We start from the raw sequence: 24,135 nt of genomic DNA, 5'->3' as shown, positions 1-24,135 counted from the left end.
GCGTGGCTGAGATGTCACGAACGGGTGTGGCCGTGACGTCAGGAGCCTCTGCCCCCCATCGCCAGTCATCCAGCACGGAGTGAAGTTCGCTCCATGCACTGGATGTCTGGGGTGCTGTAGCTAAGATCGCGGGGGTCCTTATGACAGGGAATAAGATGTCTAGTGGTGGAGTACCCCTTTAATAGAAATTTTGGACAGTAATGATGCAAAAAGAAAAAGAAAAAAAGGTTTAGCTGAATATGTCAGCAGGGGGCTAATATGAGTCAGTGCAGCGGATTCTTTGCCTGGTCAGTGATGTTTTAGCCCATGCATAGCCCTGGCATCACTGTCTAGGCCCAGGAGGGTAGCGCAGGGGCCACATGGGATGGGCCCCTCTCCCCCCCCCCTCCTTGTTTTAATATGGCTAGGGATTATTTTAATAGTTGCTAATAGGTGGTGAAACAGTTAACTTTCTTACCTTTTTTCTCTGAGTCCTTTCATAGGGCCGGCGTGTTGCTGGGCAGATTATCAGTGTGACCTTTGTCATGATTGGCGGTTTCCACCAACGGCGGGAATTTCAAGGGTATATATTTACAGGTCCGGAGCGGTGCCGGTCACATTCTGTGAAGAAAAGGAGATAAGTGAACCTGCCCCCCCGTTTTCTCTGCTTGTCTTTTATATGTCACGGTCCGTATGTTGAGGAAGTCACCTTGTAGGTGGACACTTAATTATATTAAGTTGGGGTGTCACCCAGAATCCCTGGGTGGACAGCTTTGGTGGAAGTATACTGTGGTTTGGTTGGTTTTATTATCGGTTATATACTTGAGTTTTAACTAGATGGTATTTAATTATTTATTTATAGATTGTCATTTATTTATTTATTAATAAAGTTATTTATTCTATTTCCTCAATAAATACGGCCGTGGCCTTTCATACCATTCAGTAGTCAGTGTATTCTTTAGGGGATGTTTGGTTGGGGGGGGGGGGTTAGTGAGTGGGGTCCCTATCCCATGTGATGACGGAACACTGTGGCTCTACTCTACTAATGCCATGCAGTAGAGCCCTGCATCATGATTGGGATTCCCCGGGTCCTGCGGGACCCAATAAAAAGCTTGCAGATGCGGGAGGAAGTGAGGTTGTTGTGGCTCATTGTTTGCAGGAGCGGGCAGGATTGCACACACACCTTGCGGGAGCGAGCGGCAACGGTCATAAATCCAGCGGGAGAGGGAAAAAACAGTCCAGCAAAGGGCTCTACCACTCTCCTAGATCCTTATGTCTCCATTCTTTCAGTGCCTGGTTTTCAGCCTCTCTTTAGTAGCTATTTTCCTGTTTCTATTTTTGATGGTGGTCTGGGACTGCCTTTATTTAACCAATTACAGTTGTCTACTAGTGGGGAATCCTGGGGACCATAACCTTGGTAAACAACTGGTATAGTCCACATCACCTTTACAGATACCTAAGACCTGATAGAAGTTTCTTAAAGTGTGGTTCTTCCTTGGTACCAAGCTGCTTCCAACACACATCTGGTTATCTTGGTCTTACTCCTGACTGTTCCACTCTCTGTTTCTGTCTGGAAAACTTGTCACCCGCATATCTGCTGCCAGGTGACTAAGAAGTCATGGAGTTCTCCTGGACTAAAATTTGTAGGGAGTGATCCTCTTGCCACCGATATCTGCATTAGGTATCAGTCTGGAGGCTTCCATACACATAAAATTATAGCGGAGCTCACTGATCCACCGATCACTAGAATAAAGTACTGGGAAAACACCTCGTCTACTGCCGTCTACTTATCAGCTGCTGTATGCCCCAGAGGAAGTTGTGTAGTTCTTTCCAGTTTGATCACAGTGCTCTCTGCTGATACCTCTGTCTGTGTCCGGAAACCAGGACCTGCGGCTAATGCCAAACATCGCCAATCGGGCTGAAGTCTAGCATTAACCCTTTAGATGAATAGCACTGCCAGTTAGTTCAGTGGATTGAACGGGACCACCGCAACGAAATCGCGACGTCCCGATCTGCAGAAAGGACGGCGGGAGGTCTCTTACTTGGCTCCCTGCTGTCCAATCGGTGCTCCAAGGCTCCAGTCAGCCATGGCAGGCTGGAGCAATGGAGTGCCAGTAACACTGATCAGTGCTATGCAATGGCATAGCATTAAACAGTCTATGCAATCCAATGCATGATTGCATATAACTAACCCCTTCCCTAATGAAAGTTTAAATAACCTCCCTTTTCCGGCGTAAAATCATGTAGCCCCGTATACAGAAAAATAAAAAAGTTATAGGGGTTAGAAGAGGACAATTTTAAGCATACTCATTTTCGTACAAAAAGTAATTTTTTTTTAAAGTAATAAAATAAAAGGCTGAGACCCCCCGCGATCTCCTGAACAGTATCCTAAGGATAGGGGATAAGTTATGTTTCACTGCACTACTCCTTTAAAGGGGTATTCTAGGATTTTTTTTTTTGACTATGCTACAGGGGCTGTAAAGTTAGTGTAGTTCATAATATAGTGTCTGTCACGATTCGGCAGGCTGGAGGTGGATCCTCTGTGCCAGAGAGGGATTGGCGTGGACCGTGTTGGTGGACCGGTTCTAAGTTGCTACTGGTATTCACCAGAGCCCGCCGCAAAGCGGGATGGTCTTGCAGCGGCGGTAGCAACCAGGTCGTATCCACCAGCAACAGCTCAACCTCTCTGACTGCTGAAGATAGGTGCGGTACAAGGGAGTAGACAAGAGCAAGGTCGGACGTAGCAGAAGGTCAGGGCAGGCAGCAAGGATCGTAGTCAGGGGCAACGGCAGGAGGTCTGGAACACAGGCTAGGAACACACAAGGGAACGCTTTCACTGGCACAATGGCAACAAGATCCGGCGAGGGAGTGCAGGGGAAGTGAGGTATAAGTAGGGAGTGCACAGGTGATAACACTGATTAGGCCTGCTGCGCCAATCAGTGGCGCAGTGGCCCTTTAAATTGCAGAGACCCGGCGCGCGCGCGCCCTAAGGAGCGGGGCCGCGCGCACTGGGACAAGACAGATGGGGAACGGGTCAGGTACGGGAGCCGGGACGCGCATCGCGAGCGGGCGCCTCCCGCGTCACGAATCGCATCCCGGCTGGGAGAGATATTGCAGCGCACCCGGTCAGCAGGTCTGACCAGGGCGCTGCGAATGAGAGGATGCTGCGAGCGCTTCGGGGAGGAGCGGGGACCCGGAGCGCTCGGCGTAACAGTACCCCCCCCCTTGGGTCCCCCCCTCTTCTTAGAGCCTGAGAACCTGAGGATAAGACTTTTGTCTAGGATGTTGTCCTCAGGTTCCCAAGATCTCTCCTCTGGGCCACAGTTCTCCCAATCCACCAAAAAAATATTTTTTACCTCTGACAATCTTGGAGGCTAGAATCTCCTTCACAGAGAAGACGTCAGACGAACCGGAAACAGGAGTAGGAGAAACAACTTTGGAAGAGAAGCGGTTAAGGATGAGTGGTTTAAGGAGAGAAACATGGAAGGCATTGGGAATACGGAGAGAAGGAGGAAGAAGGAGTTTGTAAGAGACAGGGTTAATCTGGCACAAGATTTTAAAAGGACCAAGATAGCGTGGTCCCAGTTTGTAACTGGGGACACGAAAGCGGACATACTTAGCGGAGAGCCATACCTTGTCTCCGGGAGCAAAAATGGGGGGAGTTCTTCTTTTTTTATCAGCAAATTTTTTCATCCGGGATGAAGCCTGTAAAAGAGAATTTTGGGTCTCTTTCCATATGGTGGAAAGATCACGAGTCACTTCATCCACAGCGGGCAAACCAGAGGGCAAGGGAGAAGGGAGGGGAGGAAGAGGGTGACGGCCGTACACCACGAAAAATGGGGATTTAGCAGAAGATTCGGAGACTCTGAAGTTGTATGAAAATTCGGCCCATGGTAGAAGATCTGCCCAGTCATCCTGGCGGGAGGAAACAAAATGCCGTAAATAGTCACCCAGGACCTGATTAACTCTTTCTACTTGCCCATTGGATTGGGGATGGTAAGAAGAAGAGAAGTTTAATTTGATCTTGAGCTGTTTACAGAGGGCCCTCCAGAATTTAGACACGAATTGGACGCCTCTATCCGAGACGATATGCGTGGGCAAACCGTGAAGGCGAAAAATGTGTATAAAAAATTGCTTTGCCAACTGAGGCGCTGAAGGAAGGCCAGGAAGAGGAATTAAATGTGCCATCTTGGAAAATCGATCAACGACCACCCAAACAACTGTGTTGCCATGGGATGAGGGCAAGTCCGTAATAAAGTCCATACCAATCTGTGACCAAGGCTGTTCAGGAACAGGCAGAGGAAGAAGGAGACCAGCAGGCTTCTGGCGAGGAGTCTTATCCCGGGCACAGACAGTACAGGCCCGCACAAAATCAACAACATCAGTCTCCAAAGTGGGACACCAATAAAATCGAGAGATGAGTTGAAAGGATTTCTTGATGCCCGCATGGCCTGCGAGGTGGGAGGAGTGTCCCCACTTGAGAATCCCGAGACGCTGGCGTGGAGAAACGAAGGTCTTCCCTGGAGGAGTTTGCCTGATGGAAGCTGGAGAAGTGGAGATCAGACAGTCCGGAGGAATGATATGTTGCGGAGAGGCCTCTACTTCAGAGGCATCAGAAGAACGAGAGAGGGCATCGGCCCTAATGTTCTTGTCAGCAGGGCGAAAATGGATTTCAAAGTTAAAACGGGCAAAGAACAACGACCACCTAGCCTGGCGAGGGTTCAGTCGTTGGGCAGACTGGAGATAGGAGAGATTCTTGTGATCAGTGTATATAGTAACTGGATATTTTGATCCCTCCAGCAGGTGCCTCCATTCCTCCAATTTAATGGCCAGTAGTTCTCGATCACCAATGGAATAGTTTTTCTCCGCCGGAGAGAAGGTCCTAGAAAAACCCCCACAAGTAACAGCATGCCCGGAAGAATTTTTTTGTAGAAGAACTGCTCCAGCTCCCACTGAGGAGGCATCTACCTCCAATAGGAAGGGTTTAGATGGGTCAGGTCTGGAGAGCACGGGAGCAGAAGAAAAGGCAGACTTGAGATGTTTAAATGCGTCTTCCGCTTGGGGAGACCAGGACTTAGGATTGGCATTTTTCTTGGTTAGAGCAACGATAGGGGCCACAATAGTGGAGAAGTGTGGAATGAATTGTCTGTAATAATTGGCAAACCCCAAAAAACGTTGGATAGCACGGAGTCCGGAGGGGCGTGGCCAATCTAACACGGCAGATAGTTTATCTGGGTCCATTTGTAGTCCCTGGCCAGAGACCAAGTATCCTAGGAAAGGAAGAGATTGACATTCAAAGAGACATTTTTCCATTTTGGCATAAAGTTGATTGTCCCGAAGTCTCTGAAGAACCATGCGGACATGCTGGCGGTGTTCTTCTAAGTTGGCAGAGAAAATCAGAATATCGTCCAGGTAAACCACAACACAGGTATATAGGAGATCACGAAAAATTTCATTAACAAAGTCTTGGAAGACGGCGGGGGCGTTGCACAGGCCAAAGGGCATGACCAGATACTCAAAGTGTCCATCTCTGGTGTTAAATGCAGACCTTCCATTCGTCCCCCTCCCTGATGCGGATGAGATTATAAGCACCTCTTAAGTCCAGCTTGGTAAAGATGTGGGCGCCTTGTAGGCGATCAAAGAGTTCCGAGATAAGAGGTAAGGGGTAGCGGTTTTTTACCGTGATTTTATTAAGTCCGCGGTAATCAATGCAAGGGCGTAGGGAGCCATCTTTTTTGGACACAAAAAAAAATCCAGCTCCGGCAGGAGAGGAGGACTTGCGGACAAACCCCTTTTTTAAATTCTCCTGGATGTACTCCGACATGGCTTGGGTTTCTGGAGCAGACAGAGGATAGATTCTGCCCCGGGGTGGAGTAGTACCCGGGAGGAGGTCAATAGGACAGTCATAAGGCCTGTGAGGAGGCAAAGTCTCTGCTTGTTTTTTGCAAAAAACATCAGCATAGTCCAGATAGGCCTTAGGAAGACCAGATACCGGGGGAACCACAGGGTCACGACTGTGAGTACTGGGAAGCGGTTTAAGACAGTCCTTGTGACAAGAAGTACCCCAGTTTCTCCTGTGGACCAATCAAGGGTTGGGGAATGGCGTTGAAGCCACGGTAATCCAAGAAGAATTTCTGAAGTGCAGTTAGAGAGGACCAAAAATTCAATTTTTTCATGATGGGGTCCGATGCACATTAGGAGAGGTTCCGTGCGGTAACGCACGGTACAGTCCAATCTTTCATTGTTAACAGAATTGATGTAGAGGGGTCTGGCGAGACTGGTCACCGGGATGTTGAACCTGTTGATGAGAGAGGCCAAAATAAAATTTCCTGCAGATCCGGAATCCAAGAAGTCCATAACAGAGAAGGAGAAGGTAGAAGAAGATATCCGCACAGGCACAGTAAGGCGTGGAGAAGCAGAGTTCACATCAAGAGCTGTCTCACCTTTGTGCAGAGTCAGCGTACGTCTTTCCAGGCGGGGAGGACGGATAGGACAATCCTTCAGGAAGTGTTCGGTGCCGGCACAGTACAGGCAAAGATTCTCCATGCGGCGTCGTGTCCTCTCTTGAGGTGTCAAGCGAGACCGGTCAACTTGCATAGCCTCCACGGCGGGAGGCACAGGAACGGATTGCAGAGGACCAGAGGAGAGAGGAGCCGGGGAGAGAAACCGCCTCGTGCGAACAAAGTCCATATCCTGGCGGAGCTCCTGACGCCTTTCGGAAAAACGCATGTCAATGCGGGTGGCAAGATGAATAAGTTCATGCAGGTTAGCAGGAATTTCTCGTGCGGCCAGCACATCTTTAATGTGACTGGATAGGCCTTTTTTAAAGGTTGCGCAGAGGGCCTCGTTATTCCAGGATAACTCGGAGGCAAGAGTACGGAATTGGATGGCGTACTCGCCAACAGAACAATTACCCTGGACCAGGTTCAGCAGGGCAGTCTCAGCAGAAGAGGCTCGGGCAGGTTCCTCAAAGACACTTTGAATCTCCGTGAAGAAGGAGTGTACAGAGGCAGTGACAGGGTCATTGCGGTCCCAGAGCGGTGTGGCCCATGACAGAGCTTTCCCAGACAGAAGGCTGACTACGAAAGCCACCTTAGACCTTTCAGTAGGAAACTGGTCCGACATCATCTCCAAGTGCAGGGAACATTGCGAAAGGAAACCACGGCAAAACTTAGAGTCCCCATAAAATTTATCCGGCAAGTATAATCGAAGGCTGGAAGCGGCCACTCGCTGCGGAGGAGGTGCAGGAGCTGGCGGAGGAGAAGCTTGCTGGAGCTGTGGTAATAGCTGCTGTAGCATCACGGTCAGTTGGGATAGCTGGTGGCCTTGTTGCGCTACCTGTTGCGACTGCTGGGCGACCACCGTGGTGAGGTCGGCGACAACTGGCAGCGGGACTTCAGCGGGATCCATGGCCGGATCTACTGTCACGATTCAGCTGGCTGGAGGTGGATCCTCTGTGCCAGAGAGGGATTGGCGTGGACCGTGTTGGTGGACCGGTTCTAAGTTGCTACTGGTATTCACCAGAGCCCGCCGCAAAGCGGGATGGTCTTGCAGCGGCGGTAGCAACCAGGTCGTATCCACCAGCAACGGCTCAACCTCTCTGACTGCTGAAGATAGGCGCGGTACAAGGGAGTAGACAAGAGCAAGGTCGGACGTAGCAGAAGGTCAGGGCAGGCAGCAAGGATCGTAGTCAGGGGCAACGGCAGGAGGTCTGGAACACAGGCTAGGAACACACAAGGGAACGCTTTCACTGGCACAATGGCAACAAGATCCGGCGAGGGAGTGCAGGGGAAGTGAGGTATAAGTAGGGAGTGCACAGGTGATAACACTGATTAGGCCTGCTGCGTCAATCAGTGGCGCAGTGGCCCTTTAAATTGCAGAGACCCGGCGCGCGCGCGCCCTAAGGAGCGGGGCCGCGCGCGCCGGGACAAGACAGATGGGGAACGGGTCAGGTACGGGAGCCGGGACGCGCATCGCGAGCGGGCGCCTCCCGCGTCACGAATCGCATCCCGGCTGGGAGAGATATTGCAGCGCACCCGGTCAGCAGGTCTGACCGGGGCGCTGCGAATGAGAGGATGCTGCGAGCGCTCCGGGGAGGAGCGGGGACCCGGAGTGCTCGGCGTAACAGTGTCTTTACCTGTGTGTGACGGTTTTCTCACAATTCTTCTGATTTTCACCCCAATATTTATTTTTAACAGCATACAAAATGACTGTTGTCTCAGATTTTTCCCAGGTTGCAATGCGGCCAAGACCTGACTCACTAGTCAGCTGATGACAGGGAGCCTGTCTGCTCCAATGGGTGGAGCGATCGCTGGGTGGGAGAGAGATCAATCTGCAACTAATGCAACAGCTGTAGGCACACTGATTGAATACCACAGGTCTTTTGAATGGATGCAGCTCATTTATGTTTCAATGGGTGGGGTGGCTGATTTGTTGGAAGGAGAAAAATGGAATTATGGGATTTGTAGTCAAAAAAGAAAAACTCAAACAGGAAATACCAGTCTACAAAAAGCTAGCCACAGTGTTATGGTAATCTCACAACGTAGCCATTTAGCCCCAAGACAAGCGCAGATCCTTCCTAAGCATGTCCATTACTGCCTGCCAGGTACGTACTAAAATCACCTTATGGTGGAGAACCCCTTTAAGGGGATAATATTGTCTGTATATTAGAAATTTGTAGATACATCAACCTTACATTTCTACATTTTTTTTTGCACAATTTGCACCCTGCATAAGCAGGAGAGGTTTGAAGGGTGAGTAGGAACGGGCAAATATTTCCCTTCCTTCCCTTTTTCTCTTTCTTTCTTTCCACATAACACAGCAGATAAAACAACACTGCAATGCAAACAATATGCTATGCGACCTTGTAATCCTATCCCCGGAAGCAAAGTGGTGTATCCTGCTGTCAAAGCCAGAAATGCTGATTAAAATAGTGAAATGGGAACATGTATTTACTATCAGCTTTTGTTGACTTCAGCAGATTAACTTGCTAAAAATATATATTCCCTTCCTAGTTATTTTTATAGAACCAGTGTTTCTATATGGCAGTGTTTCCCAACCAGGGTGCCTTCAGCTGTTGCAAAACTACAACTCCCATCATGCCCGGACAGCCTTCGGCTGTCCGGGCATGCTGGGAGTTGTAGTTCTGCAACAGCTGGAGGCACCCTGGCTGGGAAATACAGCTATATGGGTTGGTTTGTGAATAACTAGAATAAGTGATGATATCTCATGGGGGATGATGTAACTCCAGGCGCTAGCTGTATGTTCTCCAGAGGAGCAGAGATAATGGCAGTGTTGCCTGCGCAGTCATTTACATGATAGACAGATGTAAAAAGTAAATACAGACAAGCGTAGTCAGCGTCCTAAGCAGAACACTTACTACAATACACATAGTCAGCTACATTGTTGGGAAACTACTAATTGTATTCATAGTCATTATTGAAACCAGAACTAAAATGATCGTTGTTAGCGCAGCCGCAATGTATTTCACGCAGCGGATGTGCCGATGCCGGTCACTAGAGTGAGCTCCCTGCTGCGGCTGGGTAGCCCCGTGTGTCTGCTTGTAGCAGATCTGCAGCGGAAAAATCCACTGCTATGAGTAGACACACAGGGCTACCCGGCCGCAGCAGGGAGCTCGCTCTAGTGACTGACATTTGCGCATCCGCAGCACTGCGGATGCGCCACATGCTAAGTGTCAGTGTTACAGGTTGCATCACAAATAATCTATTCGATTTAAAGGAGTATTTCAGGAATTTTTTTCATTTCACTATGCTACAGAGGCTGTAAAGTTAGTGTTGTTGATAATATAGTGTCTGTACCGGTGTTTCATGGTGGTCTTGCAATTGTTCTGTGATTTTTTTCCCCCCTAATATTTATTTTTAACAGCATACAAAATTACTGCTGTCTCAGGTTTTCCCAGGTTGCAATGCGGCTGAGACATTACATCACTAGTCAGATGATGACAGGGAGCCTGTCTGCTTCAATGGGTGGAGATCATTCTGCAAGTAATTGTATTTTTGAAACAGCTTTGGGCACCCTGGTCAGAAAACACTGGTCTTTTGAATGGAAGGGAGCTCATTTGTGTTTCAATGGATGGAGTGGCTGATGTGTGGGAGGGAGGAAAGTGACCTCACACTTACAAACAAGGAATCATGGGACTTGTAGTTTGAAAGAACAAACTCCAACAGGAAATAGCCAGTTCACGAAAAGATAGCCTCAGCATTATAGTGGACACACAACATAGCCATTTGCCCCAAGATAAACACAGATCCTTCCTAAACATGTCCATTACTGTCTGGCAGGTATGTATTAAAATCACCTTATGGCGGATAAACCCATTAAGGGTAGGGTCACATGTAACGGATCCGCAGTGTATTTTATGCTGCAAATCCGCCAGTGACCTGACCCATTTTTTGCCTCCAGCTGTTGCCACCCCCGTTCCCCTGCCTCGATTCCCCCTGGCCTGCTCGCAGAGGCAATCCGCAGCTACGAGCAGCCACACAGAGGTCCTGCGAGTCGGCGAGTGCACTCTGACATTGCAGACACCCTGCATCAATTTTACATTTTTGGGGGGAGAAGGGCTGGACTAAACCTTTTATTGATGATGTGTTCAATGCAAGAAAAAGTGTATACGTGCATGTTCTTTATAGCTGTAAGATGAACCATCACAATAAAAAAGGAGGGATTTTGCAGTCTGGTCAGTGTTATCAGATGGAATCTACGTATTTGTAGCATGACTTATAGTGGCCAAGCATCTTTAATAGTAGTTGGCCAAACACAGCTTGGGTTTGGGTACAGCCGTTCCTATGTGAACACAGTTTTGGAAATGTTGAATCCAACATGTCAGATCCTTCTTTCTCCTAAAATATACCATCTGAGGTGAGACGAGACACCCCAGTAAACAGGAGATAGCTGGCCAATTTTTCCAAAATTGGTATATAACTATACTACAATGTCCATGCGCACTTTTTAACTGTAACTGGAATGTTAGATGAAGAAGGATTATAGTGCAGACTTCTGCACAATTATAATTTTTATCAATGACATAAGTTTTTACTTCAGATTCTTTGTCTCCTAATGCATAGTTAACATTGGTCAGAAGCTCCGACAATGGCCACTCTGATAACATTCAGAGAGTTTGACGGCCGTTCTTGACAGGGAGCAACAGCAGTGTGAAAGTAGCCTAAGGGTACGTTCAAATGAGCGGATCCACAGTGTGTTTTACAGATCCGCTGCTGAAGGACCGCTACATGCTGCCTTTAGATGTGCCTGTTCAGAGCGGCAATATGCCACTACGAGCAGACACACTGAAGCGATGTGCGACTCGCACACATGGTGGCCGTTCTCCCCGCTCCATGAGCTAGGCCGATGTGCGATTACACTGCACATGCGCACGGCGACGTGCACATCTCAGTGTGTCTGCTCGTAGCGGCGTATTGCCGCTCCGAGCAGGCACATCTAAAGGCACCATGTAGCGGTCCTTCAGCGGCGGATCCACAGCGTAAAATACGCCATGGAGCCGCTTGTCTGAACGAACCCTTAGATGATGTTTTCAAAGCGTGGTAAAAGAACCAATAGGCAGAAACTAGGTTGTGCAAATCCATAGTTTGGAATAGTAGTGTTCATGCAACACATTCACATAGTCAGAAAACAGACATGTGTGTCTACCTAAAGGCTAGGTTTGCATTTTTGAAAAAAAAACACAAAAACTGCATCTTGGGAGTGCAAAATGACAGGGTAGTTTTTTTGTGGTAACTTAGCCTTTAGATGACTTTCGTTGCGCACACCCGTGGAATTAGCAAGAATTGTGAATGCCTTCCTGCCTAGTCTCCTACCAAAGTACTTCTGCTTCCTAGTGTGAGATAAAGGGTTTATTCCTGTTTGTCGTTTAGGAGGATTTGTCTCTTTTTAATCCCCTTTACATGTAACGTCATTAAATAAGTCAGGTTTGCATTCAACGCATTAGTTTCTGCAGAGTCACAAATAAGTCAATTATCTCATCACGTTAACAAATGCAGATGTGGCAATATGAATGAAAGGGGAAGCTGACACAACCGGCAAGAACAAGGTGACCGACATCCTGTGACCACTGCGGAGTAAACAGTTCTCGGGTTTCCTCTTACTCACTATCACCAATGCCACCTGGGAGGAAGCCTTGTTTTGGTACAAATGTTGCTGTGTGTTTTCCATGCTGAGAATAACAACCTCCCTCATCCATCATTGTGATGTCATCTGATACACTCTGTGGGTAATATACAGTACAACACAGGAGGCAACCAGCCTTACCAGGTGGGAGGAAAAACGACAAAATGGAGCTCCAAAAAGTCTACATCACTCCGCTTGAAACTTATATCACTTTTCCAAAATGGTGGGGTGTTTGATCAGTGAGAAGTTCTGTTCTATACCCATTGATGACATGAATAATTTAGCATAGTTGCTTCCCATAGTTTAAAGGGTTACTCCGCCCCTAGACATCTTATCCCCTATCCTTTGGATAGGGGATATGATGTCTGATCGCCGAGGTCCCACCACTGGGGACCTCTGCGATCTCCCTGCTGCACCCAGCGTTTGTTTAAACATCCGCTTCAGCGCCGGAGGCTCGTGACGTCACGGCCATGCCCCCTCAATGCAAGTCTATGGGAGGGGGCGTGACGGACGTCATGCCCCCTCCCATAGACATGCATTGAGGGGGTGTGGTTGTGACATCATGAGCGGGGCATGACATCACAAGCCTTTGCCCCGCATCACCAGTCATCCGCCACGGAGCGAAGTTCGCTCCGTGCACCGGATGTCTGGGTGCCGCAGCCGAGATCACAGGGGTCCCCCTTTGGATACGGGATAAGATGTCTAGGGGTGGAGTTCCCCTTTAACTATATACATATGGCCGGACGAAGCACACCAAGTGTACGAAACTAGAGCTCGGTCGCCACCACTTGTCCCCCCACTCCCCTCTCTTCTGTACCCCGCATGTGAGTATGTCTCAATAAAGAAGACCCTGCAGCCACACTGGTGAGTGCCGATATTTTCATTTCTCTTCACGGATATTATATACATATGTTGTCCTCTCTATATATAGCACATTCTTTTTCAGCATATAAACTCTCCGGACACGTCTATTTTACTAACATCTTGGTGCTTGGGCTTCACTAAAGACATGTTCACACATGTAACATCAGCATGTTTTTTTTTATGCTGAAACCATGGCAATTTCTGACTTAAAAACTGTGTGGTTTTACTACAAGAACTATTTCCTGTTGATTCCAATGGAAGATGTCGAAAAATCTATGTGGTTTTTAATGTGTAATGCGGAAGTAGGCTGTCCTGGGCAGCACAGTATGCCCCCAGCTGTGTGAAGACATGCCGGTGCTTTAGGCTATGATCATGCTCGGCATTTTTGTTGGGTTTTTAATCTGCGTATTTCATTTTGTTGGCTGAACTCATTGAGAGACCAGATCAAAGCAGAAATTGCACCTTAAAAAAAGCAGCAAAAATGCAATGTGTGAACACAGCCTTTTGAGTCCTAAAACTAGCTGACAGCGTACATTTATGATGTGGCTATGAAGCGAGCACAAGAGCTGTGCTCGCTTCATAGTGGGTGAGTACCGGCTGGTGGACATTAAAGATCACACTGCTGTCTGCCATTAATCCTCTAGATGCCATGACCAATGCCAATCACAACACCTATAGAGAAAATGGAGGTGCCGGCCAGTTGGGGGACTCATCGGACAGCAGAAGTGTGTGGTGTCCCAGCACCTATTGCTGTTCTGTGGCTTTGGACTGCTTTTGGTAACTTTGCAGCACAAGGTGTTGGGCCCACCAAAGGACTTATTGTTATACTAATTATGTTTGCATTTTAATGAAAAGTAACATATTTTTCAAATTAATTCTGTAGTTATCTGTATATATGTTATTCCTGTGAGAGAGCAACAACCCCCATTCCTGCCAATGGGAACCCCTAAAGTCTCCCCTATATAGTATAGTGGGGGGGGGGGGGGTTGCCCCAGTTTTAGTGCAGTTCTCAGTCTAGTGTAAGCTAAGCTACAGTCTGGTTCAGGTGTGTTGTGTGCTATGAGGAGAGGCCTAGCTCAAATCTACTTAATCTGGTCATTCTGCAAGGATCTCCCGTACGGTGGAAGTTCATGCCCCGGCAGGGAAGACATCAATGACAGGACCCTACCTACCAGGATTCATCTACCTAGCTTACAAATCAGTATTAATCCATTTGGTGAAAGCACCAAAGTCCCAGCAAGGCAACAGGCATTCCAAGGGGTTACATTGTACTCTCTCACACAAAACCAACTGTCTGAGTAATACCATCTGCACTCAGCTCAGTAAAGACGGTTATCCATAACCTGACGTCAGTGTGTTCATTTACTGCCCAGGAGACTCTGTCTCCAACCTCGGACCATGTATAGGATAACGGTGCCCTGGCATCACACAGTGATAAGGTATTTCTCCTAACACCCCTGTGGCTGTTAGGTGGATTTCTACGAGATATGAGAGAAAATGGTGGCCATAAGTGTCTTAGCCTCCTCTGGCACATCTGGCAGAGTCAGGCTGTATCAGAGCGCTGATCTCACTGTATAATGATATGCAATAGCATAGTATTGTACAGGGAATGCCATCCAATGATTGCATACAATAGTTCCCTAATCCCTTTAATATTGATGGTGATATAGCTTCCAGAACCACTGACAACCAATTGATTGTCACTAGAGAAGATGCCATCAGCTGATGTTGTCCCCTGTAGGGGTTGCTGTGAAAAAAATGTAGTGATATATATATTCATTCAAATAAATGCTGGGTCCACTGAAGTCACTGCTTGTTGGCAGATCTCTCCTGTGTCTCATAGAGGATGCTAAGTGCAGGACACTTCACCATAACATTCATATGTCCTAAAAGAACATATACAAAGGTATAGTTCACCCCTTTAACCATACAGAGCTTTTTGACGTGGCATGACAATTTGTCCAGAATTTAAGTAACTGCAGGGATATATATCAAACTAAGGAAAACCCCAATATAATAAAATTCCACCATTTCCTCTATTATCCTCATTTTTTCCTTATACTATTTTGTCTTATATTGCAACTAAAGTTGTAAAGTATATAAAGAAATATTCTCTTTGCATTCCAGGAGATCATCCATTTCCCCCTTCTCTTACTCACAATCCTGTGTCTATCTGTAAGACAACTCCCTGCAGCAGGAGCCTCCCCCCATGCTGTATCTGCAGAAGGACACAGAGGGCCTCGTGTACTTTGTTTTCCCTTATGAATTAGTCCCTCATATGCACAAATGTATTTATACATGTCTTAAACTTTGGTGTGTTTTTTTTTTTTATGTTTTCTGTTAAAGGTGAAAATGCACATCCTAAAAAGGTTTAAAAACAACGAAAAAATTTAAAAACATAAACCACTTTCACACTTTGAAATGTATTTTTTTTTACCAAACTATACACAGAACACCAAGAATACATAGGGCCTAGAGTGTGAAATCCTTCCCCTTCTGTTCCTTTGATGGAACAGAAAATCAGAAATGGCAGCACAGATTCATTGATTTTAATGCAAATGTTGTCTAAAAGTGATAACATTCAGTGCATTTCTAAGTATATATATATATATATATATATATATATACACACACACACACAGTGATCCCTCAACTTACAATGGCCTCAACATACAATGGTCTTTTCTGGAGCATTGTAACTTGAAACCAGACTCAACATACAATGCTACAGTCTGGATCTGTGAAACATGTCAATGGCCGGAAGATCTGACCGATCAGAATGGACATTTCACTGGTAAAACACCTGTATTACTGAAGTGCATGCACTGACTGGTGTCTGGTAGTGCCCCCTGCAGTACAGGGAGGTATTACATGTTCTGTACTACTCTTTACCTGTGTCAGGGTTAGCTGCTCCTGTTACGCCGAGCGCTCCTGGTCCCTGCTCCTCCCCGGAGCGCTCGCGGCGTTCTCCTCTCTGCAGCGCCCCGGTCAGACCCGCTGACCGGGAGCGCTGCACTGTCACTGCCGGCGGGGATGTGATTCGCATAGCGGGACGCGCCCGCTCGCGGGTCGCATCCCAATCTACTTACCTGTCCCGTTCCCCGGCTGTCACATCCTGGCGCACGCGGCTCCGTTCTCTAGGGCGCGCGCGCGCCGACTGTCTAAGATTTAAAGGGCCAGTGCACCACTAATTGGTGCCTGGCCCAATCAGTGTAATTAGCTCCCATCTGCTCCATGCCTATAAAAACCCACTTCCCCTTCCTGTCCTTGCCGGATCTTGTTGCCTCAGTGCCTAGTGACAGCGTTTCTGTGTTTGCCCTTACCAGTGTTACCAGACCTTCTGCCGTTGCCCTTGACTACGAACCTTGCCGCCTGCCCTGACCTTCTGCTACGTCTGACCTCGCCTCTGTCTAGTCCTCCTGTACCACGCCGGTCTCAGCAGTCAGTGAGGTTGAACCGTTACCGGTGGACACGACCTGGTTGCTACCGCCGCAGCAAGGCCATCCCGCTTTGCGGCGGGCTATGGTGAATACCAGTAGCAACTTAGAACCGGTCCACTGGTACGGTCCACGCCAATCCCTCTCTGACACAGAAGATCCACCTCCAGCCTGCTGAATCCTGACAGCTCCTTTGGACACCAGGTGAGGACGGCTCCATGTTACTTTTTTAGGACACTGTGTGTACTGTACAGGACCCTGAAGAAGCTCCTGTCCTCTACATAGACAGTGATTACAGCTCCCAGTAGATCTTTCTTACTTTTATATATAAGGACTTGCTTTATCTATATTAGTTATTTACCTACTTTTCTTTAATCCTTACTTTTTACTATTTTTGGATGACATTATGGTCTTAACATACCATGGTTTTAACATATAATGGTCATCCTGGAACTTGGGGGACTATATATATATATATATATATATATATATATATATATATATATATATTCACAAATGTACTGAGCAAAGGGTACATTTGCAGTTTCGTTTCCTTACAGTTTGTCAAGATCTCAACTTACAGTCAGTCAGTGGAACCTTTCATTGTTTACTTTCCAGCAGGAAATAATGTGTCCTGGTCATGTGATGGAAATTAACAATAAAGGCTTCTACTTAATGACAACTATGTTTAAAATGTTTAAAGTGTACCTGTCGTCAACAAAAACTTTTTATATAATGTAGATAATACCATTATATGTATATTTGTAATATACATTGGTTAAAAATATGTATATTTTTGTCCCTGCAGCTATTGCCTGGGTGTCTCTATGAGGAGTCCAAATACAGGAAGTGAGGGCGGACAAGCAGGGCTCTGTACACTGAGGACAAGCAGGGCTCTGTACACTGAGGACAAGCAGGGCTCTGTACACTGAGGACAAGCAGGACTCTGTACACTGAGGACAAACAGGGCTCTGTACACTGAGGACAAGCAGGGCTCTGTACACTGAGGACAAGCAGGGCTGTGTACACTGAGGACAAGCAGGACTGTGTACACTGAGGAAAAGCAGGGCTCTGTACACTGAGGACAAGCGGGGCTCTGTCCAGTGAGGACAAGCAGGGCTCTGTCCAGTGAGGACAAGCAGGGCTCTGTACACTGAGGACAAGGAGTGCTCTGTACACTGAGGACAAGCAGGGCTCTGTACACTGAGGACAAGCAGGGCTCTGTACACTGAGGACAAGCAGGACTGTGTACACTGAGGACAAACAGGGCTCTGTACACTGAGGACAAGCAGGGCTCTGTACACTGAGGACAAGCAGGGCTCTGTACACTGAGGACAAGCAGGGCTCTGTACACTGAGGACAAGCAGGGCTCTGTACACTGATGACAAGCAGGGCACTGAACACTGAGGACAAGCGGGGATCTATAACATGCTCCTGGCTTATACATCAAGATGATTGACAATTCGGGAGCCTGCACAGATCCCTGCTTGTCCCAACCTCACTTCCTGTTTTTGGACTCATCATAGAGACACACAGGTAATAGCTGCAGAGACAGCATTTTTTCACCCAAAAATATACACAATTTTTAACCAATGTATATTACAAATATACATATAATGGTATTATCTACATTATATAAAAGTTTTGGTTGACGACAGGTACACTTTAAAATGGATACAAAAAGTATAATAGAAAATTGTGTCATTTTATATTATGCACAGAATAAACTTAATTTGCTAAATCCATAATACCCGTAATGGAGTGTTGTACTATGTTAGCAATCCATAGAAGCAGGAACTGTAGTTATATATTTGTTTTTTATTGGCTGAGTGGCATCTTTACTCTACTAAGTTGGCCAGTAAAAGAATCACATAACTACTGTGAAAGAGTGAGTCAATAACTTGAGTCAATAGGGAAAATTGCCGAGCAAGTATTAGTAAGTAGAAAGGAAACTTAAAGGAGTATTCCCATCTGAAGAAGTTACTCCTATTCCCAGGTTAGGGGACAACAAGCTGATCGGTGTGGGTTCGGCCCCTGGGACACCTACCAATCCTGAGAATAGAAAATAGGGAATTGTTATTATAATAGCATAACTATCGGGAGTGTATATACATTAGTTGTTGCACCTGTATCTATGGGCTTCATACGTATGGGTACGTCCTTGGTCCTGCTCCCGTGATATAACACGGGGTTACACGGTAACCCTGCATCATATCGCGGCGGGCCCGGCGTCATAGTGAAGCCGGGACCCGCCACTAATAGCGCGCGGCACTGATCGCGCTATTAACCCTTTAGCCGCGCGCTCAAAGCTGAGCCGCGCGGCTAAAAACTAAAGTAAAAGTGCCCTGCTAGCTCAGGGAGCTGTTCGTGATCGCCGCGGTATAATTGCGGCATCACGAACAGCTGTAGCACAGGAGGAGGTCTTCTTACCTTCTCCTGCGCTGTCTGATCGCCGAATGAATGCTTCAAGCCTGAGATCCAGGCTTGAGCATTCAATCGCCGAAAACACTGATTGATCCATTTCTATGGGGATACATCAATCAGTCTTAAAGATCAATTAATGCAATGTTATAGCCCCTTATAGGAGCTATAATATTGCATAAGAAAAGTGTAAAAAAAAAAAATCATTAACCCTTTGAATTATCCCTTCCCCTAATAAAAGTTTGAATCACCCGGCATTTCCAAGAATAAAAAAAAAACTGTGTTAATAAAAATAAACATATGTGGTATTGCCGCGTGCGGAAATGTCCGAATTATAAAAATATATCACTTTTTAAACCGAACGTTCAATGGCGTACGCGCAAAAAAATTCCAAAGTCAAAAATAGTGTATTTTTGGTCACTTTTTATATCATGAACAGATAAATAAAAAGCAATCAAAAAGTCTGATGAATACAAAAATGCTACCGACAAAAAATTCAGATGACGGCGCAAAAAATGAGCCCTCATAGCCGCCTGAACATGGAAAAATAAAAAGTTATAGGGCTCTGAAAATGACAATTTTAAACGTATACATTTTCCTGCATGTAGTTATGATTTTTTTTCAGTAGTAATACAAAATCAAACCTATACAAGTAGGGTATCATTTTAACCGTATGGACCTAGAGAATAAAGAAAAGGTGTCATTTGTAACGAAAAATTTACTACGTAGAAATGGAAGCCCCCAAAAATTACAAAATGGCATTTTTTTTTCAATTTTGTCGCACAATGATTTTTTTTCCCTTTCGCCGTAGATTTCTGGGTAAAATGACTAATGTCATTACAAAGTAAAATTGGTGGTGCAAAAAATACGCCATAATACAGATTTTTAGGTGCAAAATTGAAAGAGTTATGATTTTTTAAAGGTAAGGAGGAAAAAAACAAAAGTGCAAAAACCGAAAAACGCCTGGTCCTTAAGGGGTTAAATTCAGGAGTTGCAGTTAGTTACTAAATACAACTCCCAGCATGCCCTGATACAGCCTGTGGCTCATCAGCTGCCCCAAACAAAAACTACAACTCCCAGTATGTTGGACTATATAGTAGTATATAGTATAGGTCAGTGTTTCCCAACCAGGGGTGCCGCCAGCTGATGCAAAACTACAACTCACAGCATGCCCGGACAGCCGTTGGCTGTCCGGGCATGCTGGAAGTTGTAGCTTTGCAACAGCTGGAGGAGCTCTGGTTGGGAAAAACTGGTATAGGTTATGGTGCAACATTCCGGGAGTTGAAGGATTGGTTGGATAAATATAAAAAATTTTTAATATAAAAATACCGGCAGGGTGGCTAAAATACTGGCCAGGTGGCGACTCGAGCTGTGGCAGGGAAAGCCCTGTGTGTCTGCTTATAACGCATCCGCAGCGTATTCTCTGCTGCTCAGCGGTATTTGCCATGTTTGTTCCTATCCTTAGAAAGCTTTAGACGCAGTGTAAGGGAGCCACGCATCTGAGAATTCTATAGGGTCCGCAGTTTTGTGCAAAAAAAAATGGGATGTTTAGTTAAAGCAGCGTTCCGCTATCAGAGCTCTTCCAGCTGTTGCAGAACTATCACCCTCAGCATGCCCAGACAGCCAGAGGCTGTCCAGGTATGCTAGGTGTTGTAGTTTTGCAACAGCTGGAGACACAATGATTGGGAAACACAAATTTAGAACATGAAGCTATTAAAGGGGTGCTCCGCTGAAAACTATTTATTCTCTATCCAAATATAGGGGATAAGATGTTAAATCACGTAGTCCAGCCGCTGGGGATTCCCGCGATCTCTGCTGCGGCACCCCTGTCCTTAGGAGCACGGAGCGAACTCCGCGCTGTGCCCGATAACTGGCGATGCCAGCCACCATGCCCCTTCCATTAACATCTAGCCGTCACACCCCCTCTCATAGACATGAATGGAGAGGGCATGGCGTGACATCATGAATGCGGAAGCTGCAGGCTTTCGTGTTCCGGACAATGCCGCTGTTCAAGGTAAGACAATGTGTGATAGCCTGGGGGAGTAGGGTATATCGGGGGTAGCTGTGCAGACTAAAGGGTGTCTGGTTAACCCTTGCTATTCGTGACGCCAGGATGAGGGCTCCTCTGTACTGCTAGTCCTACCGCCACCTTTCCCAAGAGCGATAGGGAGGCATAGAATAATTGAATGTCGACAACCAGAGAGTTTGCTGAAAACAGTTGGAACTTTCTGAAGATTTTATGCAAGCTTCATAACCGGAACAGTCTCTATACATGCAAATTCTCTTGGAGATTGACAAAGGTTGGGACCTTTAGTCTTTAGGGTGATATGCACTGTTCCACTGGATTTAGGGGATTAAGTTGTGGTCCAGTAGTCACGCTAGCTTTAGCGGGGATTAGTTTAGAACTCACAGTTTAGTTCAGTTGAGGCTGGTAGGTTTTCTGGCCTAGCTTGTCTTTGAAAGTTGTGCAGATCCGTCCTGCTAGTCCGGCATCCACGAGAGCAGCAACCCAAGAGAGCGATAATTGGCTACAGCTCCCTTATATGGGCAGGGGCTGGACTAGAGCTGATTGGTCCAATACTTCTGTCAATCACCATTACAAAGGTTTATGGGTAACATGTGACCCAAGGACCTCCAAAGGTCCTCTAACATACCATAGAGGAATTAACATAGTAACATGACCGAAGGTCCTGCTACGCTAACAAGGTAAGTACTCTATATATTATCTTAAATACACACATTGTTAAATATATACATATATAAACACTATAGAATTAGAGTAGAAGAGAGGCGACTAGGGGCTGTCCTACCTGGGGGACCTTACCAGAGCGTAGTAACTCTGACTTTGGGGACCACCACACTAGGTACGGTATACAATACGGTACCGGGACACCAGAAATGGCTCAGATTCATCAATCTGTCCAAGACAAAACTGGAGTGATTGGCCCGTAACAACCAATCACAGCTCAGCTTTCATATCTTAACAATCTCTGGTAAAATGAAAGCTGAGCTGTGATTGATCATTTTGGGCCAATCCTTCCAGATTTGTCTGGGACAGATTGATAAATCAGGGCCAGTAAGTGAAATATTCATAGCCCATTGTTTGGAGGAGATAATATTCATTCGGGAAGTGAAACAAATATGAATCATACGGAATAAGTTACAACATCAACTTGACCTAATTCAATAAAATAAAAAAAATAAACATGGCACAATAGTATCTATTATCCTAAGGCTGGGTTCACACATAGTGCGAGATTTATCAAAACCTGTGCAAAGGAAAAGTTGCCTTTGTTGCCCATAGCAACCAATCAGATTGCTTCTTTCATTTTTCAGAGGCCTTCCTAAAAATGAAAGAAGCGAGCTGATTGGTTGCTATGGGCAACTGGGCAAGTTTTCCTCTGCCCAGGTTTTGATAGATCTCCCCCATAGTGTTTTAGTCAGTATTTTTAGAAGTGGAACCAACACAGAGATGAACTGTAGGTAAGGTAAGATTTGAAGATTTGCACATTTTCTGTGTTTTGGACCCACTCCTGTTTTTGGTTAAAAATACTGACCAAAATACTATATGTGAATCCTGCCTTAAAGGGGTACTCAAAAAAAATAAAACTTTTCAAATCAACTGGTGCCAGAAAGTTATACAGATTTGTAAATTACTTCTATTTAAAAAAATCATAATCCTTCCAGTACTTATCAGCTGCTGTATGCTCCCCAGGAAGTTGTATAGTTTTTTCCATTCTGACCACAGTGCTCTCTGCTGACACCTCTGTACATGTTAGGAACTTTCCAGAGCAGGAGAGGTTTTCTATGGGGATTTGCTCCTACTCTGGACAGTTCCTGACACAGATAGAGGTGTCAGCAGAGAGCACTGTGGTCAGACTGGAAAGAAGTACACAACTTCCTCTGGAGCATACAGCAGCTGATAAGTACTGGAAGGCTAAAGATTTTTAAATAGAAGTCATTTACAAATCTGTTCACTTTTCTGGCCACAGTTGATTCAAAAAAATTTATTTTCCACCTGAGTATCCCTTTAAATTAGCACTCCTGCTTGGTCACCATTACCAGTCCTACAGTGCCATCTGTTTTATTCCAGCACAGCTGCATCCATGTGTTTTTAATAACTGTAATTGGGTCATGCGATCACCAGCCTGACCCACAGGAAGTCAGCTGACCCAAGACTGACTACTTCTTCTTCTGGCACATTAAACACTTTGATTTTCTTTGGGTCAGGCTGCTCACAGACCCCTCCCCTTCCAGCTCTATCTATATACTGCTGCTGCTTTCCCTATGGGATCAGAATATATAGTCCTTATATGTCTCCTCTAAAGGTTGTGTTCACAAGTTGAGTTTTTGCTGATTTTGCTGCATTGTTATCAGCTTGTTATTCCTTTTCCTGTGATTGGAGATAACTTTTTTGAAATGGGATATCCCTTTCTATTTCTTAATAGACGTTTACCAGTAGACATTTGATGACTGTTACCCTGGCCTATGTACCTCTTGGTTTCTGGAGAAAGGATCACATATATACACAGGTGATTCAGCTTATAGGTATACACTAGGATTCATCACATCAAGGCTTGGTGAGTCCATTGGAAAAATTCCAAAGGATAGGGGATAAGATGTCAGATCCCCGCGGTCCCGCTTCTGGGGACCCCCGGGATCTCCTCTGCGGCACCCTGCTATCATTACTCCACAGAGCGAGTTCGCTCTGCACGTAATGACGGGCAATACAGGGGCCGGAGCATCGTTACTTCACGGCTCCGCCCCTCGTGACGTCATGGCCTGCCCCTTTCAATACAAGTCTATGGGAGGGGGCGTGGCGGTCGTCACACCCCCTACCATAGACTTGCATTAAGGGGACGGGCCGTGATGTCATGAGGGGCGGAGCCATGACGTCACGCTGCTCCGGCCCCTGTATCGCCCGTCATTACGCACAGAGCAAACTCGCTCTGTGGAGTAATGATAGCGGGGTGCCGCAGAGGACATCCCAGGGGTCCCCAGAAGCGGGACCGCGGCGATCTGACATCTTTTCCCCTATCCTTTGGATAGGGGATAAGATGTCTAGGGGCGGAGTACCCCTTTAAAGGAGAAAACATTTTTTTTTTAAAGAAACCTAAAAATTTACTAATGTTTCCACATAAAATGTGGAGAATTTCCGCTCTAGGAAACCTGACAGCTCAGAGCAGGTGTAAAAAGAGCAAAGCGCAGGGAAAATCGCCAAATACAAGCCACAATAGTAAATACCGTGGAAAAATACCTGTTTGACACAAAGAGCCACAAAGAAAACTCC

General features: G+C 46.3%; 1 long non-coding RNA gene across 1 annotated transcript in view; it reads left to right on the top strand.

Annotated features, from left to right (window-relative positions):
- The first annotated feature begins 22,277 nt into the window (after positions 1-22,277).
- LOC130274307 (uncharacterized) overlaps positions 22,278-24,135 on the top strand; it is a 60,838-nt gene continuing 58,980 nt past the window's right edge. The window contains exons 1-2 of the long non-coding RNA XR_008844317.1: positions 22,278-22,328; positions 23,294-23,425. This is a non-coding gene — a long non-coding RNA (uncharacterized LOC130274307). The remainder of the gene's footprint in view (positions 22,329-23,293; positions 23,426-24,135) is intronic.

Source organism: Hyla sarda, chromosome 5 (genome assembly GCF_029499605.1).
Source record: "Hyla sarda isolate aHylSar1 chromosome 5, aHylSar1.hap1, whole genome shotgun sequence".
In the NCBI taxonomy this organism is placed as follows: domain Eukaryota; kingdom Metazoa; phylum Chordata; class Amphibia; order Anura; family Hylidae; genus Hyla; species Hyla sarda.
This window is presented reverse-complemented; position numbering and strand designations above follow the sequence as displayed.